General features: G+C 39.5%; 1 protein-coding gene across 3 annotated transcripts in view; it reads left to right on the forward strand.

The window, feature by feature from the left end:
- The window catches only part of HS6ST3 (heparan sulfate 6-O-sulfotransferase 3), a 640,375-nt gene that overhangs the window by 502,727 nt on the left and 118,836 nt on the right, over positions 1-18,812 (forward strand). The window lies entirely within an intron of this gene.

Raw genomic sequence — 18,812 nt, forward strand, 5'->3', positions numbered from 1 at the left:
AGCTTATGACATACCAAAGATGCTTCGCCAATCCTTATTCCCCAATTTATGCATCCTTTAACTGCCACCTATTTGAATCTGACTTAGGCTTTAAAATCCAGGTGATATTGGCATGCCAGCTAAGCATCTGACTCATTATTTCAGCCCAAGTCATGGTCTCAGGGTTCTGAGATCAAGCCCCGTGTTGGGATCTGTCCTGTCTCTCCCTTTGTCTCTGCCCCTGCACACCCTGTTCATGCTCTCTCTCTCTAAAATAAAATAAAAAATAAAATAAAATAAAATAAATAAAAAATAAAATAAAATCCAGCTAAATCTTGTCCTCCTTGAAGCCTTTCTTGTTACCCTAGTCCAAAGAGCCACAGTTTATAAAGCACCTGTTCTTTCCACGTCCTGACTAGGTCCTTGTATTTCCTGTGAGAAAGCTGGTGAGGAGACAATTTAGTGCAGTGGTATTGATGTGCACTTCACCTCTGAGTCCTGGTGTCATACTATGTAAAACGGAGATCATCAAAGTACAATCTTTTACAGCCCTTCAGGTTTGCTCTGGGGATTACACAAAATAGCATCCATAAAGGTTAGCTCAGTACACATAGTGGGCACCAACCAAATGATTATCACTTCCAATCCTCACAGGGGTCTGGAGAAGTTAGGTATTTCTGATCTCTTTGGCAGTGGCAGCTAGTAAGTGGTGGAACTGGAATTTAGAATCAAATTTGTGAGACAATAAAACCCAGGCTCCTCTTTGTTTCTCACATTCTTCCCTCACCTAAATTCCTAAAATACCAATCTTTAGCAAATTCAGCTTCATTATAAACTATATTCCGGTGCAGTTTATGTATATGCCCTATATCCCCAACTATATTGCCACTGACATAACGACAGGCACAATTTCATAGTTTATACTTATAAGAGGGTCTCCAAGAAATGAGCTAATTGGTTGTTTAGTCATCGGGATCATGAATGGTATTTGTGGGTTTATGTTTTGTTTTGTCTTTGTACTTGTTTGTGCTATTGGTTGATATGTAGAAATAAGTACACCTACTTATATATAAAGGAAATCCAGTACAAATTTTGGCTCATCTTTCTCCTAGAAAGAGGAAGACTGCTTCTTTGGCTTTTCTTTCTTTGTTCAGTATCCTAAAGTCTGCTTGATAATCAGTGTTTATTGAGAAATATACTACTAACTTCAGATGATACTGGCCATAGGGACCTCTTTTTTATGATAATATGCAGCATCCAGTTTTGATTTTGAATCAGTATCAAGAATTTAGCTATATTATAGACTGGTTGCCAAGTTGAAGATTCACAGGAAAGGGTGTATAAGCAGGGGAAATTGGCCATTTTGAGAAAACCCCTAGAGGTCCTTTAATTGCTCATGTTTTGAATTATAGAGAAGAAAACCAGTGATGGATGCTATGGACAGAAATCACCTCTTATGCACTGAACATTGCTACATCATGGATTTGAGATTTGACTCAATCCTTACAAGGCGAGTTTCATACCATCCCATTTTACAATATTATATATATAAACATAAATTAATCTTCAAATTAAATGAAATAAAAACCTAGAAGAAAAAAATCTTAAAAAAAAAAAAGCTGGAAACAAAGAACCAATGGACTCCAAACATCAGGCAAAAGTACACGGATACTTGAGCACTTGGTTTCATTACTCAGGTTATAATTTATATGCAGACGTAGTATGCTGTGTATGATTTACTATTCAAAATGCAATCAAGTCATCTTTGTTTGATAGATTGGTATTTTGAGTTTTCATAACAAAAGCTTTTCTAGACACTATTGCCTGATTCCCTTCCGACTTGGTATTTGAAACCAGATAATAGGCTATCTTATAAATACAACATAGACCTCTCTAGTGTGCTCCCCAAGACCTTCATGGATCATCAGAAATGAAAGTCATCTCCCATGCCAGGAGGGAATTCTGAGGAAGTACTCTTGGCTCTGGCATCTCGTAACGCTTACCTCTATTTCCATAGACAGAGATTACCCTTTAAGCAGTGGCAAGGGCTTATGAAATTGTTGAAATGCATTTTTGGATCACTTTTCAAAGTGCCTCTGTGCAGAGACCATTACTCTGCATGAAAACGACCTAGAGATAGGGAAATAAGAAAATGCATTTTGAACATGTGGGAAGGTTTGGTCCCTTGTGGAATGAATGCCCACAAGAAATATAAGAAAAAAAAAATCTGACTATGGTTTTTATTCTTCTTCCTGTCTCTATTCAGCTATGGTAGGCTTCAGGTTTTTCAACTCCCAAATTGGAAACAAATGCCTACCTGATGGATTATTCTAGGGCAAAAAGTAGTCTAACACAGTCGTTGGCACACAGCACACCCTCTGTGATTTCCAGTTTCCTTTCTGTCCCATGGAGAATACATCAAACTGGTCCACTATTTTTTAAAAGATTTATTTATTTACTTGAGAAAGAGAGAGGGTACAAGCAGGAAGTTGCAGAGGGGAGAAGGGCAGAGAAATAGACTCCCCACTGAGCAGAGAGCCCCACACGAGGCTTCATCTGGGGACCTGGGATCATGACCTAACCTGAAGGCAGATGCTTAACCCACCTCGCCACCCAGGAACCCCCACACTGGTCCACTATTACTGTGTCTGCCCAACAGTAGATAATACATCAGAAAGTGATAAATCAAAACACATGACTACTAGTCTTTCATGGATCTGCTTCATTTCACATCTCAGCAAAATGTTTATTTCAAATTAATGTGTCCTGACATAAGGAGGGGGTGTTTTCAGCCAAAATATTTAATTTGCAGCTGTCTTGTAATTGATAAGTTGTCAGAGGGCCGTGTGTCAGTGATTGCTCTAGTGACAGGTGACTGAAGATGAAACATCTGAAGGGGGGATGTGAAACGTGGAACCAGTGACCAACTTCCACGTGCCTCTGCCCTTACTCATTGCAACTCCATGGTCTCGCAACTGGTTGGCCAGTGACAGAATGCCACTGCATGTCTCTTCTTACGACCAGTAGTCATAGAGAGAGAAGAGAAGGAAGAGGCAATCGGTTGAAATTTACATAAACATGACGTTTTTGGCTTCGTAAGCTGCCAAAACTGACCTCACACATTCTGAGTTTGCTGGCCAGCTTAGGCCGCGCTCTGCCTTGCTTTCCTTTAGAACTTTTCTTTTTCTCTTCCTCTTCTGCTTCCCCCCCTTTTAAAAGATTTTATTTATTCATTCATGAGAAACACAGAGAGAGAGGCAGAGGCACAGGCAGAGGGAGAAGCAGGCTCCCCACAGGGAGCCTGATGTGGGACTCGATCCCCGTCTCCAGGATCAGGCCCTGGGCTGAAGGCGGCGCTAAACCTCTGAGCCACCTGGGCTGCCCCCTCTTGTGCCCTTTATTTTGTTTCTCCCACCTTTTAACGTTTCTCATCCTCTGTCATTGGAACAGCCTGAACACCAACTCAGCACTGAGAAAATATTAAAGAAAAATAGCTAACTTGGTGGCTGTGTGCCCTAAAGACATTAACTCTTATTGTGAGTCTCTGCTCTTAACTAACTTTTAATCAAGAGACTGTTTCATCTCATTTAGCTCTTACTCTAATCCATCACCATTAGGTGGGCATTAATATTCCCACTCGACGGAAGGAAAAACGGGTGGCAGATGTGAAACGATGCATACTCAGAAGTCACCCGACATGCAAGTGAGAGAAGCAGCGTTCAGACTGGGACGAAGCCCTCGATGCAGTGTACTTCCCCTTGCCCGACCTGTGCTAAATCACCTTTAGTGTGATTAAGAAAAAGACTAACACTGAAAATGCAGAAGACTGACCATTCAGTAATCAGCTAAAATTGAAATTTTCAGATTCATTCAATCAACAAATATTTCTAGGAAAGAAATACCATCTTCATTTCTGCAGAATCATGTAGCCTTGGGGGCATGGCCTGTTTCATAGAATATTCAAGGACAGTTGCCACCATGAGGACAGCTACGGATTCCCAAATCTGTTGGGAACTTTAATCACAGATTGCTTTCAGGGAACTTGCACAAATCCTGAAGATGGAAATAATTAAACTCCATTAAGATTCCATACTGAATGATTCAGCAACAACTATTTCTATATGAATATTAATAACATTTCATGGAATAACAGATGTTCCTTTTTTACTTCTTTTCTTTTTCTGGCATAGCTATTATTGGTCAAATTATGAAACAGAAATGTATATTTTTTCCATTCACTTATTTACTAATTTTGGTCTCCTATTAATTCTTTTGTGTCTTATTTATCTGTTGTTTTGTATTCAGAATTATGCAAATCCAATTACTAATCTCAAAAATTACTGTGTAGGAGAAAATATGTTGTTGTCAGGCTGGTACGTTTTCTGCTGTGCTATTTGAGGGATGTGGTATGGTCTGTATTTTACCAAGCTCGTGCTGGAATTTTTTGCTTGAAAAGGCCATTGTGACCAGATGATAATTCCCATGGAAAAATTAAGTTTGCTACTCAGGTACAATAACTCCCCAGTATGATGTCCACCTGCAGTCCTAATTTACAATTTCATTTTGGTTCTCTAAGATGAAATCAACCCTTCATCTAGGACCTCACTTTTATGTAGATAAGGTTGTTTTCTCTATGCTACAGGTGGCAGACAAGAAAGCTTATTGTCCTGCTTCACCTGTTTTTAATAAAAATATGAAAACAGATTCCAACTTCATCATTGAAAATAGAACAACCTTCCCTAAGGCCAAATAGATGTGACTTGTTATTCCACTTTTAAAAATTTAGCCAGATTCGGGCAGCCCGGGTGGCTCAGTGGTTTAGTGCCACCTTTGACCGGAGGCCTGATCCTGGAAACCTAGCATCAAGTCCCATGTCAGGCTCCCTGCGTGGAGCCTGCTTCTCCCTCTGCTGCGCTCTCTCTCTCTCTTTCTCTCTCTCTGTGTCTCTCATTAATAAATAAATAAAATCTTTAAAAAAAATAAAAATTTAGCCAGATTTTTAAGAGTTGCATTACTGCATAATCCAAATTATTTCAGCTATTTATTCTTGTGGTAAAATGATGATTGGCTATAAGCATAAGTTGGAGGAAATTAGGCAGAGCTAGTAGGAGACCATAGCTCACAAAGGTTAAAGCCAGAAAGGACTGCTTCCATATTCACATTCTCAATCTCTGAACATCTTTCATTTGGCAACTGGCTCTAGCCCTGTCATAGAGACTCATCTTTAAATTAAAGTTCCACAAGCCCAGATTTGACCCTTAATACACATTCACTGCTGCCCTCAGCCACCATTTACAACCTACAGACCTGAAACTCTGAAAGCAACTGAGCTTAAGCAGCAATATCCTTCTCCTATCTGCAGGCAGTTGTGTCTTCTTTCCCTGTTCATAGTTTTTAAATCTTATGGCAAAAACAAAACAAAACAAAACAAAACAAAACACTTGTATCTCAAAATAAGGGATCCATGAACACACACTCACATGCATACACATCTGCCCAGAAACACAGACACCTAGAAGCTCTGGGTTGGAAGTATCCTTTTTTAAAAAAGATTTTATTTATTTATTCATGAAAGACACACACAGAGAAGCAGAGACATAGGCAGAGGGAGAAGTAGGCTCCCTGAGGGGAGTCCGATGTGAGACTTGATCCTGAACCCCAGGATCACACCCTGAGCCAAAGGCAGATGCTCAACCACTGAGCCACCCAAGCATCCTTGTTTTGAAAGTATCCTTAAAAATGTTTTGGTTCAAAGTCCCAACTATTTGATATTTGATAGCTCACCAGTGAAGGGCATGAAAGGTCTAGTGATGAGAACACCCATTTCATGTAAGGATACTATTATCATGGTTTTAAAATTATTTTTTATTATTTTTGATTTTCTTTAATTTAATGTTCTTTTTTAGGTTGGCCAGGAAAAAAAAAATCACTCACTTTAGATTCTGGTCATTGGCCCTAGTTTACTTCTTTGAGACAAACTATTGAAGACTGTTTTCATGTACCACATGTGTCTCCTCTGGGTTGGCCATCCCTAGTTCTTCTGAGTATGGGACACCTTCAGATTCTGTCCTTTGTAATAGCAGTCCCATTGAAAGTGTTCCGGTTCCATAGCCCTTCAAAAAGTTTGATAGCCACTCTCACAAACTGCAGGCGGGAATGAGAAAGAGGTATTGAGTTCCTGAGGACAATTTGGCAATATACAACAAAAGGTTTCAAAATCCTTGATGCAGCAATCGCTCTTATGGGAATTTAGTGTAAAGAAAGATTGAGATGTACAAGGTTCATACACAGCAATGTGCAACACAACATTAATATTAGTAATGATAAATAATAATCATGAAAGCCTGGGAAAACCTAAATAACGAGTGAATTAAATAATCATGGGCTTCTGGCACCAAATGGTAGACAGAAAATTTATGTACCTGACTTCTTCCCTCACCATAATTCATTGAAATGTAGTTGTATAAATTCACAACAATAAAGAGAACTATATAGGGTGAAGAGTTGCTGACTGGATGAAAGAATTCAACACATTTTTTAATGTATCAGAGTCCAAACAGAGAAATAGGAGATATGTATTAAGAGATACATTGCAAAAAATTGGCTTACAGGATCATTGTGTCTCACTATGTAGGTATGAAATCCACAGTCCAGGCTCAGGAGGGTAGACTGGATCTCAGGTATGAGCTGAAACAGCCACCAACAGGTGGATTACCTCCTTTCTCAAGGAAGCCTCAACCCTTCCAAGGAATTGAATCAGGCCTACCGAGATTACCTAGAATGATCTCTCTCATTTAATGTCAACTGACTGGGGACTTTTAATTTCATCTACAAATACCTTCACAGCAGCTGCCAGATTAACCTTTTATTGAATAACTGGGAACTGTAGTCTCACCAAATAGATACATAAAACTTTGGCTCTGGAAGACACAAATGGACCGAAGAATATATGGGATAAATCAAGAGGGCCCAGCATATGTAATACATTGATGGGACCACAGCAGGGGAGAGACCCAATGAACATGACAAAACCCCAGGGGCAGGTTTAGGGGAGACTGGGAAGTAAGGCAGATGAGTGGATATTTACTGAGGTCAGTTGACCTCCTCTCATCTTTCTTCCTTGGGCTCTTGCATGGCAGCATAAAAATGACTTCTAAACCAGAGCAAAAAAAATTCAGAGTTCTTCCTCTAAGGAAGCAGAACTAACATCTGGGAAGAAGGAGGACAGCCAATGTGGGTGCTTCCAGATGAGAGTGAAACCTGCCGCATTTAGCGTTTAGAAGAGGCCTCACCTGACAATGAGCTCAAGATCTGTTCTTACTAAACTGAAACAATGAACAAGTGCAGTCTACACACACAGACACTGCTCTCAGGCTGCCCCTCTGCTTTCTCATCCTTAAATATAAATGGACAACCAGAATTTTCAGACATTTGAGGATAAACGTAGTGTAAAAAAAAAAAAAGAAAAGAAAGAAAGAAAGAGTACATGGAAAAACTTCCCCAGAAAAAGAAAATATAAAAAAACAAAGAGTACATGGAAAAACTGCCTCAGAAAAAGAAAATTCAAGAATTGGAGGATAACTAATGATAACTATAATGACTGTTATATTCAGAAATATTTGAAAAGATAATACAATTCATAAAACAAGAATAAGATGCTACAAGAGAAAAGACAAGTATCCTAAGAGATATATATGATTATATGATATTTATATATATGATACATTTCATATATATGTATATATATGTGTGTGTATATGTGTATGTCTATATATATAGCATATATATATAAAGTGTGTGTCCCTATATAGTGTGTGTGTATATGTATATATATACATACGTGTGTGTATATGGAGAGAAAGACAGAGAGAGAGAGAGAAAGAGAAGGAGGAAAAAAATCCAAAAATCATGAAATTTGAATGGTAGGAAAATCTGAGACAAAATATTACAGACACTAAAATCAATCTATGCACTTGAATGTATGACAATTAAAAATTCCACCAAACATTAAAGAGAAAATATAGCAGGAGAAACTAAAGACAACAATGCAAGAAAATTTTGGGAACTGAGGGGAGGTTAAGATCCCTCCAATTAAAAGTTTTTACTGAGTGTTGAATAGGCTGAAAGAAATAACACCCAGTTAGACACATCAATGTGAAATTTTAGAACGCCAAGAGGAAAGAGAATATCCACAAAGTTCCCAGATAGGAAATTTTAAAACTACAGATAACCTCTGAAGGAGGTCTCATCAACAACAATGTATGCTTGAAGACTATAGTACAATGTCTTTAAACTTAAACTAGAAGGGAAAATAGTCTTGATCATGAATTCTACTTGCTAATGGTTACCTTTGCATGGTGAATTGCTGGGTTATTTTATTTGTTTTTGGAGCACTTTTATATTATAACTCTGATATTCTCCAGAGACTGTTATAATATGTTTTTATATACTTTTAAGTGTGTGTCACAGAAACAAACACAGGAGACCATATATAGTATAATCAGTGTTTAACCGTGCAAGTTTGTTACATAACTCATTTAAAATATTTTATTTCTACTGAGTAGTGAACTAAGATTGGATTAGCCTCTTTGGTGACAGTAGTTTTTGCTGAATCCTATTGAACACATTGGCAGTCTAAGCCCCTAAACTGTTTTTCATTTGTATGTCCCTAAGGCATATCTCCCTTGCTCAGGACCTCAGCATTTTTTTCTTATTTGTTTGTTGGTAGCAATGGCCCAAAGCTTCACCTTATCCCTTTTCAATTTTTTTTTTTATTCAGGTAGCCCATCATGTACTTTGTCAACATTTTTGTGGATCTGATTTTTATCTTAATACATGAAACCTAAACTAATAAATCTGTTAGTCCTAAAGCAAAAAGAAACAGCTTGAATCCTTTGCGTGTCATCTTATGGTATCTGGATCTGTGTAGGAGAGGAGGAAAAATTATCCACTGTAAGGAAGAAGAGGCCTTAATTCCCCCTGGCTCCAAAGGGACTGCTTGTCGCACTGGAAAAGGTCATTTGCAAAATTGTTTCCTTTTGGCCCAAAATAGATGACATACTTCCCCTAGAGCCAATGATTCTCGTTTCATTGGGTTTAAACATTAGGCTAGATAATGACTTAATGAGTGTGAACTCCTTACTCCTTGTGAAGCAAGGACATTGGGACATCCGGTCTCATTTAGTTCACCCAAAGAAATAGTGGAGCTAGTGGAAATTCACATCCTGCAATGACCTGGTCACAACTTAAAGGTGAATGATTTACCCACAGAGTTGTTTTGATCATCATAATAAGGAGAACAATTTTATTTGGGCTGATTTTGGGGAGAAGAAACATGGTGGATAATAATCAGCTATTTTAAATAGTTGGGTTGACCTATCAATCAAAATTACCATCTAACAAAAGAGGTACTATACTTACCCAAGTCATAACATTTCTATCATGACAACTGGCATGGTGTATTATTAAAACCAGGCTTTCACTTTGTTTTCATTTCTTCTAAGACACTATGCACAATTTGAGACAGGTGAAATGTTAATTACTGGTCTGAAGATGGAGAGAATGACTAATCGAATAATGTGGTAGCTCATTGAGATTCTACATTATGTATAGACAAATCCTAATGATAGTGTTTAAGAATAAAAATAGAAGAGGCTGGATTTTAAATAACTATTGAAAGTGGTTAAAAATACATATTTAACTTGCCTTAGACTCTTTTTTTTTTCTGGGCACAAAAATAAAATTTAATACTATGGAACTCACAAAGATGAGAAGGAAAAATCAAAATTTAATACTCAGAGCACTTTACAGGATCCTGAGCACTTGGAGGACTTAAACTGTCCCCATGACCAAACTGTTTGTTACTGAATAAGGAGGACAAGAGAGATAAAAGAATTACCTATAAGCACAGAGAGGTGAAAAAACAATGTAGAGCACAGACCGGATCAAGATGATCATTGGACTTCACAGACAAATGGAGGGAAAGAGGGTGTGAAGAGGTAGAGGATGAGAGGAACAGCAAATACAGCTGTGCAAATACCTATGGGATTAAATATCTAGGTGAAGTCAGTTGGAGGCAATATTGGTTGTTTGTTCCATTTTAGTTGTTGGGAGGGACCACAGATGTAGAAAACACCATTAAAGAATATGCAATCCATTTCTCATAGGTCAAAGCTGTCTGCCGTCATCCCAGCAAGAAAATACAAAAGCAATTTGGTTTATCTATAGAGATTTCCTTGCCTTTCAAACACACCATTTTGGTGGTTCCATGTTAAAGTAGCCCTCTGGGGACAGTATGTCTGGACAGTTCATTGGCACATTTTAAAGAAAACACTCAGGATTTAATGAATACCCGATTGAGTGCATTTACCCAATGAATATGCAAATGAACCAAATTAATAATATTAATCAATGGAACATTTCTACCATACTTTTTTTTTAAGATTTTATTTATTTATTCATGAGAGACTCAGAGAGAGAGAGAGAGAGAGAGAGGCAGAGACACAGGCAGAGGGAGAAGCAGGCTCTATGCAGGAGAGCCTGACGGGGGACTCAAACCCAGGTCTCCAGGATCAGGCCCTGGGCTGAAGGCGGCGCTAAACCGCTGAGCCACCCAGGCTGCCCCTCTACCATACTTTTAAAGTCTAATGTTGAAAGTACCACTGTACTGTGCAAGGAGGATTGCCCACTCCTTTCTCGCTGATACCACTTAGGCATCAGCACAGCTGTATCAAATCTTCTGCCCATGTCTCTATTGAAAACCTACAAAACAAATCTCTCCCTCTCTCTTTTTAAAATATTTTATTTATTTATTTATGAGAGATACAGAGAGAGAGGTAGAGACATAGGCAGAGGGAGAAGCCGGCCCCCTCCAGGGAGCCTGATGCAGGACTCCATCCCAGAATCCCAGGATCCCAGGATTACGTCCTGAGCTGAAGACAGATCCTCAACCACTGAGCCACACAGGCATCCCTGAAACAAATCTCTTGCTTCTATATACAGAAAAAAGAAATTTTGAGGGGCTCAGTCTTTTCAATGTGCAAGAGAAATAAAGCTAATAGAATTGGATCTCTTTAAAGAGTTTTTAAATATCCATCATGAAATGCCATAAGTATTCACATTCACAAAGTGTACCAACTAGACCAGGAACAAAACTTACAGTAAAAGGGGAAGCAGGAAGTGACCTGGGCAAGTCAATTAAATTCTGTGAACTTAGGTTTCCAGAGCAGAAATAATACACTGGCAAATGTTTTATAAAAGTTAATAAATCATAAGGTGCAATTATTATTGTTATTTTCTGCTCTGTAACTTTGAGCTAGCCCACCCAACTAGTACAAGACTTCTTTGTCTAATAATAATATGATTGAACTATAGGCTCTCCAAAGCCTCGTTGCCTCCAGGTTTAAAATATTCATATATTGGGCATATTTGCTCTCCAAATTACTTCCATTAATGATAAAATCAAATTCTAAAACTGGGCATGACCTCTGTTACCAGGAAGAGTTTTGCTTCCAAATGGCAAGCCATGTGTATCTATGAGGTGCCTTCCACTAATGATGAACTTTTCTAAGTGATCCTATTGAATTGGCATTGCCCATCAACTGATGCTTTTACTTAAGCTTGCTTACGAACTGTATTTAACAAGCGTCCCTGAGAACTTCCAGCATCAACCCTGGAAGCAGCTCTGCTCCTCCGCGTTTGTTAAGGTTGTGAGAAGAGTAACCAACCTGTCATTTTCTGGTGCGTCCTAATTAAAAATGGAAAATGAAAATAATGTTATGCTCTCATCAGAGGCACTTATTAGCCTGATTGAACGCTTGCTTTTTGTTCAGCATAAAATTGCTGCAAATATTTTCATATGTCTAAAGTGGGAATAACAAAGAAAATGCAGCAAAATCACAGGCATCGATGTTACTTACCGACAATCACTGTATTATGCTTGTTTGCTGGATTTGTTGTGATTACTATTTTCACCAGAGCTTAACAAAGGATACTAGGTGTCTTCTGTTATTAAAGAACTTTCTTAACATGTTGGTATTAGTCATTGCTCTCAAAATAGTTCTAAACAGGCACTTTGAATTGGCCCCAAATATCTTAGGCATCTCTGCAACCTGCCCTAGAGGAAACAGAGATGATACCAAGCCCTGTCTCAAGTCACAGTCACACAGATCAGATGGGATTCTGACCTGATATTCTCCAGAATAAATCCCAACCCAAAAGTCTTTGGTTCTCCATGCACAATCTGGATCTAATCTGGATAGTTTGTAGGTCTCATTTCCCCCAATTAGCTTGCTGAGGGCAAACATTAGCAGTTAAATCAGTCAGGTTGATGTGCCTGCTTCGAGTGGGAAGATAATTATAGATTAATAAATTATAATTTGATCAAGAACAAAGACAAGAAATTAAAAGCATTGAATCTATCTAGAAGCAATATGTCTACCATTCTACATTGGAATGAACATATGTCTCCTCTGCTGAGTTCTCCAGAGCCTGAGCTGAAGAACAGGGTGAGTAAGATACCAGGTCCAGGCCACCTGAAAGTCAGCTCGTTGGGGCTTAGCAGAGAGGGAGCCACATAGGAGGAAGCAGGATGGAAACCAGGAAAACTGGGACACTTGCCACAGAGAGATTGGAGTCCACAGGGGACTAGAAGAGTGAGAAATTCCCTCAAGTTCCTAAATATCTGAATCTGCAAATAAGCTTCTTAGGTAACCTGAGGTCTCTATCAGTAATGAGAAGGGAGCCATTAAGGGTCCAAGAGGCCCAGGATCCCTTGGGCATGCTATCTGATCTCTTCTCAGAAACTATGCAAATAATTTTAAGAGAATCTATTAGGGCATTTTAAAAAATAGACTTTATTTTTTAGAGCAATTTTAGATTCACAGCAAAATTGAGCAAAAAATAGAGATTTCCCATATACCCTCTGCCCCGCCACATGCACAGCCTCCCCCAACATCAACGCTCCCCACCAGCATGGTACATTCATTACAACCAATGACCTTATAATGATGTGTCATTACACCCAAAGTCCACAGTTTATGTTAGAGTTCACTCTTAATGTTGTACATGAGTTTGGATGAATGTACTAATGTCACATACCCACCATTACTGTATCATACAGAACAGTTTCACTGCCCTAAGAACCCTCTGTGCTCTGTCTATTCATCATCCTTTTCCCTTAACCCAAAAAACTTTTAAAATTGCATATGAAGCAGTGTAAGAATCACTTTTAGAAGGGTAGGAGTGGCCAAAAGAATGATTCAATGAACTCTTCTGTTAATGAGATTCTTAGTCAGATTCTTCGACATGATAGCATTGGATGCATTTTACCATATTTACCTTCATGAGAGTGTCTAAGTTGGATGTTACATAAAGATGCCACAAAAAGACACTGGAGCTCACTGGGCCATCCCAGCCGCTCAGTGTTCCGTTCTTCCACCCAGATGTTGATGGCCTTTCTAAGCCCACATGTGATATTTGAAAGCAGGTAGCTTCTGGTTGAAGCCTCCAAGTCCTGCCATGACACATGTCCTCAAGGAGCCATTGTGTTCATTCATTCCCCAAAGCAAGTCCTTGCCTGTAGCGCATGAGAAACCTAACAGGCAGGCAGGAAAGCAGCCTGCTCAAGCACCAGCAGTTCCAACAGGTCTCTACCTATCCATAATCCTGGCGCTCTGCACAAGTGCACAGGTGGCAGAGGTCTCATTGAATCTCCAGCCATAGGTCCCATCAATCAGACTCTTGCTTATTTCACCCAAAGGACAGTGACAGAGACAGATACTTCTCCCTGGCCCTCACCCTCTTTTCTGCTTTCTCTCCTATATATGGCTTGTTCTTCTCTTTTAGTTTTCCCAGCCCAGGCTCATCTAGGAGTCTTTTCTTCCAGAATAATCCATTGACTCCTTTCTTTGAGGGCTCTTCCTACAAAATAAAATCTCAAATTGTATATTTTTCTTTACAAATAAGGAGACTGATTTCTTTTTAGTATATCCATCCCTAAGAGCAGAAAGGAAGTAAGTATGTTCTCTTTGCCCAGGATTAGATGCACAGAAAATGAGCGGGAAGCCCCAGGAAACTGTGTTTGGGGTCATGTGTTACTATCCAAAACGGACTAGGGGCAGGGGGAGCCTAAGTCTCAAACAAAAAGGCATTAAAAAAATCTCTGGAAGCTAAGATATCACTGGAAATGTAACAGCAAGGAATCTGCATTTTCAAGTTTTTCCATAGCATTTTGATGCATCCAGCCATGCCTGAGCCCCAGAGTTGACACAAGGGCTCCTATAGCACACTGGCCATGGTTTGTGGTTGGCAGGGCCTCCTTCTGGTTTCTACATATGTGCATTGGGAGCCAAACACACTGATATTTTCTTCTTGGCACTGTGTGCTCAGCTCACCAAGGGATGCTCTGACAATCCTAGAGCTCATGCACGTAGGTGAAGCATGTAGGAACGTTCTAGGATTTGTTTGTTTCTCTCTCATCTTCTTTTCCCCCATAGAGAGCCAAGCTAAGCATATAGTGAGAAACAAAGGAAAAGTGTTCAATGTCAGTCCTCAGAATGAACAGAAGTGAAGGGTGAACTCAGGCCTTGCACCATTAGTGATCTAAATGAAGAAGTGGAGTTTGTGAGGTTTGCTGATGGCATAATCAGTGTCAGTCGATATGAGTTGCAGTGGAATAAGGGAGTTCCAGATGGGCTTTAAAGTTAGGAAATCTAATGAAATAACTCCTGGGGATATTGGATTTGTGAACCTTTCAGGCAGCCTTCAGAAAAACACTAAGTTCTGGTGTCATGAGTTCAAGAAAACAGTGTCCAGAAATCATTCTGGGACTCTTGTTTACATGTTTGCTACCTCACAGTATGTTTGTGGAAAATGAATAAACATGGCACTTAGAAGCCACTTTACTTTTTTTGCCATAATTATTTGACTGTAGCTAATGACTTCGGATTCGGTTTCTGAAAAACATGAGACCACGTGAAAGTCTGGACCTCTTATTTTAGCATGTAACATTTATGGAATTTTCAGTGTGGGCATTCTGATTTTGCAAGGCACGGTCAGGCCAGGTTGAGAATGCATCATTCTCCTCCTCTCATCTCTGTCAGGCGAACTGTCTCAGCAAAGAAGGTCAGGAAAATATTGATGCATGATATCAATAATATTCAATTTGCTTAACACATTCTTCACTTACTTCCTCATTGCCAATTCTCCTCTCCTCTCTCTTTCCCTGTCTCGTCTGGTCCTTGCTCTCTCCATACACATGAGTCAGGCTTTTTTTTAGCTAAGCAGTCCATATGCACAGCCTGGAGCCTAATTCTCTCCAGGGAGATGTGGGTCCCCAAGGCAAAAATAGCCCAGTGGTGAGGGATCCCAGGGTTCTGGGTAGACCAGACCTGTTGAGCTGGAGGAATGTGATTGTTTCTTTTAACTCCTCTGTGGAGCAGCTGTCTGGTACAACAGATTATGGGAGAAAATGCAAAATGATAAGCCTATCTATGAAGGACAAGGGAATAGAAAGGCAATGTCACAAAGTAGAAGCTTTTCAGTAGTTGATGGGATGGATGAAAGGATAGGAGAGAAAATGATGTTTGGATACTCCTTCCCTCATTCCTAAATGCCATCTCCCCACTGCCCTACCCCCACAGCATCCCCCTCTTAAGTTCTTTCTAACACTCACACACTCAAGCACACATGCACATGACCCCAGTTTCTCTCTGTGTAGGAATTGTGTCTTAATCATCTATGGAACCCTGGAGCCTTTCCCATTGGTAAGAGCTCTGGATTGAATGTTTGCATTTCCCCCAAATTCATGTGTTGAAGCCCTAATCTTTGATGCGATGGTATTTGGAAGAGAGACTTTGGGAAGTAATTAGGCCATGAGTGTTAAATCCTTGAGAATGGAATTAGTGCCCTCATAAAAAGAGACAGAAGAAAGATGACTTCATGTAATAATATAGCAAGAAGGTGGCCCTCTGTAAACTAGGAATAGAGTCCTCACCAAAACCTGACCATGCTGGAGACTGATCTCAGACTTCAGGCTTCCAGAATTGTGATAAATAAGTGTTTGATGTTTAAGCTACTCTCTCAATGGTATTTTTTATGGCAGCCCGAGCTAAGACTGTAAGAATCACTAATTGTCAAATAGATTACTCAAGGTGAACATTTTAAGATACTGTATTAATTAATTTTAATATCTATATAAAGTGGTAAGTTGAAATAGAAGGCTCCATCTTCCTTATGATGATTACCATTTTGTAACTTGGAAAAGATGTAAAGAAAATATTTTATAATTCAAACAAAAGGCTGTATGAGTGGTACAGATGAGTGGCTGAGCCATACTGAGACTTGAGTCTCTGACTGCAGCTCTGTGCTTCTTCTTAGTCACTTGCAGAAGTAAGGGAAGTACAGTAGCTGACACAGTTCTGGTGCACAGTAAGTAATAACTTGCTGGTAGTAATATCTACTGCAATGACTATTATTCTAATTTTCCCACTATGTGTAATTAGCATACTCAATATATAATTCAAGATTTGGAAAATGGTTAAGAAGATAGCCACAGGAGATAGGATGAAGTATTAACCAGTGTCACTTAACGAGGAGTTTAGAAATGAAAGCATAGTGCGTGTCCCAACCTTGAGCTAGCCACCCTCACTTGGGGCTCTGACTCAGCAGAGTTGTGCCCAAAGGCAACTGGTTTTGGGCCACCCCTGAGGCCCACACCCACCAATGACACTTCCTGAACACAGCCCACTCACAGATGGTTGTTTCAGGTCCAAGAGACTAAAATGATAAAACTGGCCCACATCAGACCATGGCCTTTCTCAGGTAAATGTAAGTAACAATGGACTTTCTCTCTCTAAACAAAAGTACAGGTAGGGCAGATAACTCCTCTTTCATTTGTAATTCAACAAATGTTTATTAAATACCTACTAAGCCAGGCACAGTTCTGACCCCCAGCCTCCTCTTGCCACAAGGAAAAGCAGTCTGACCCTACTGCAGCGGGATGGACATCATCACTTCTGCCTCCTGTAGGCACAGCCTTCCAGGCAACAGCCTCACTCTGTGTGCAGAGAAATGCTTCTACACTGGAGATGAGGGCCTCATGGAGAATTCTGGATGGAAGCTGAATCTCCTGCTGCCCTGGGAAACCCAGCCTAGGTGGACTGTTTCTGCCCTTGAAGATGAAATGGGAGGTATCCTAGAGTGACTTTAGCCAGCTGGACCTCAATGAACCATGCTGGTATCAGAATAGAACATTTTTCTCAGACTTCTCAATGATTCCATACCTACCTTGACTGGTCTTTTGCTATTCTTACCAACAAAACTGTACCTTTTGTCCCAAGTCAGTCCTATATCTGAACCTGCTTACCTGTGACCTTGCCCTTATAAATGGAGGCAAGCAACCTGTATTCCATACTCAGCTTTGCCATCTTTTTTAGACATTGACCTGCCTGCCACTGGCCAGCAACCTCAGCCTGACCTGTCTCCCCCAGGTGACCACATGTCAACTCAGCCTGAATGACCCACTCTTCTCAGAACCTGGCCAGACAGAACACCCAGCAGTCATATAATTATGTGGTGAAAATAAAATAACCAGGCCCTCTAAGGATACATAATGCATAAATGCCTAAATATATGTATAATTTATTAATAAAGTAATACATAGTAATAAAATAATAATAAGAAATAAATAAGTAAGCATTTTCACATGGAGATGAATCATTTTTATGTAGGAAGTATATAAATTTATTAAGTTATTCTCTGTAGGAAAATACAGTATGAGTGGTTATGAAAAGATGGTCCTCATCTTTGCTTGTCTTCATTCTCTTTGGCCTTTGTCACTTCATGTCCTTCTATGAACCTCTTAGTTTCTACTTTGCATACATATATTTTTTTCTCCTAACTTCTAAGGATGTCTCCTTATTAAGCCACTATCCAAAGCATCAATTAAGCACCTGCATATCCATAGGACTTTTTCAGGGGCTGCCTTCCCACATATTTTCTATTTATGTATCTCATTGCATGTCTCTCATTTCAGACTTTCCATGTGTTTCCCAATATATTTTGTGCCACACTCTCTCTGTGGGCTATTCTTTATATCTCCAAGTTTATTTATACCTCTACCTGTGGTTCTATAATCTAGATTGCGATCAACCTGAATTGTTTTATAATTTCTGGTATAAACTCTCTTGAGAATGGCATCAAATTTAACTGTAATAGATTGAGTAGATCAGTTAGTATTCCATCTGTGAAGTTAAGATGTCTTACTATGATTCTCTGCCCCTACAGAATATAAAACATATGAATTGTGTAGAACTCTAGTTTTCTGGAATAACAGATGATTTACTCTATTATGGGATTTTGTTCAGAGATACATAAGCTAGGAATGAATGATTTGATTCCATTTCTTGTCTATTGTGTGAACCAGTTCTGATTTTCTTCACTTCACTCAGTGACCTATAGTTTGGTGATCGTGTGAGGGCTGCTTAGACTCATGAAAAATGCCTCAATTGAACTAAGGTGAATGGGAGAGAGAGTTAAATAGAGTTTTAGGGCTTAAACACTAATGAACACTGAGAGATACAGATTCATCTTTCTTGACACCTGTATCTGTAAATACTTCCTGGTGCGATAGCCCCGTAAGAACTTGGAACAACGATAAAGTGGGGAACAGATGGATTGGGTCACTTGATGATTTAGAGCTATGGAATTTTAAGTTTCATGCTGATAGACTCTGTTGCATTGGAATTCCATATGCTGAACTCAATGAGATATCAGGCTCACCCAAGCAAAACCATGCAGTCCCTATTATTACAAGGTAAGGGCTGGGGTGGTAT

Source organism: Vulpes vulpes, chromosome 6, assembly GCF_048418805.1.
Source record: "Vulpes vulpes isolate BD-2025 chromosome 6, VulVul3, whole genome shotgun sequence".
Lineage (NCBI taxonomy): Eukaryota > Metazoa > Chordata > Mammalia > Carnivora > Canidae > Vulpes > Vulpes vulpes.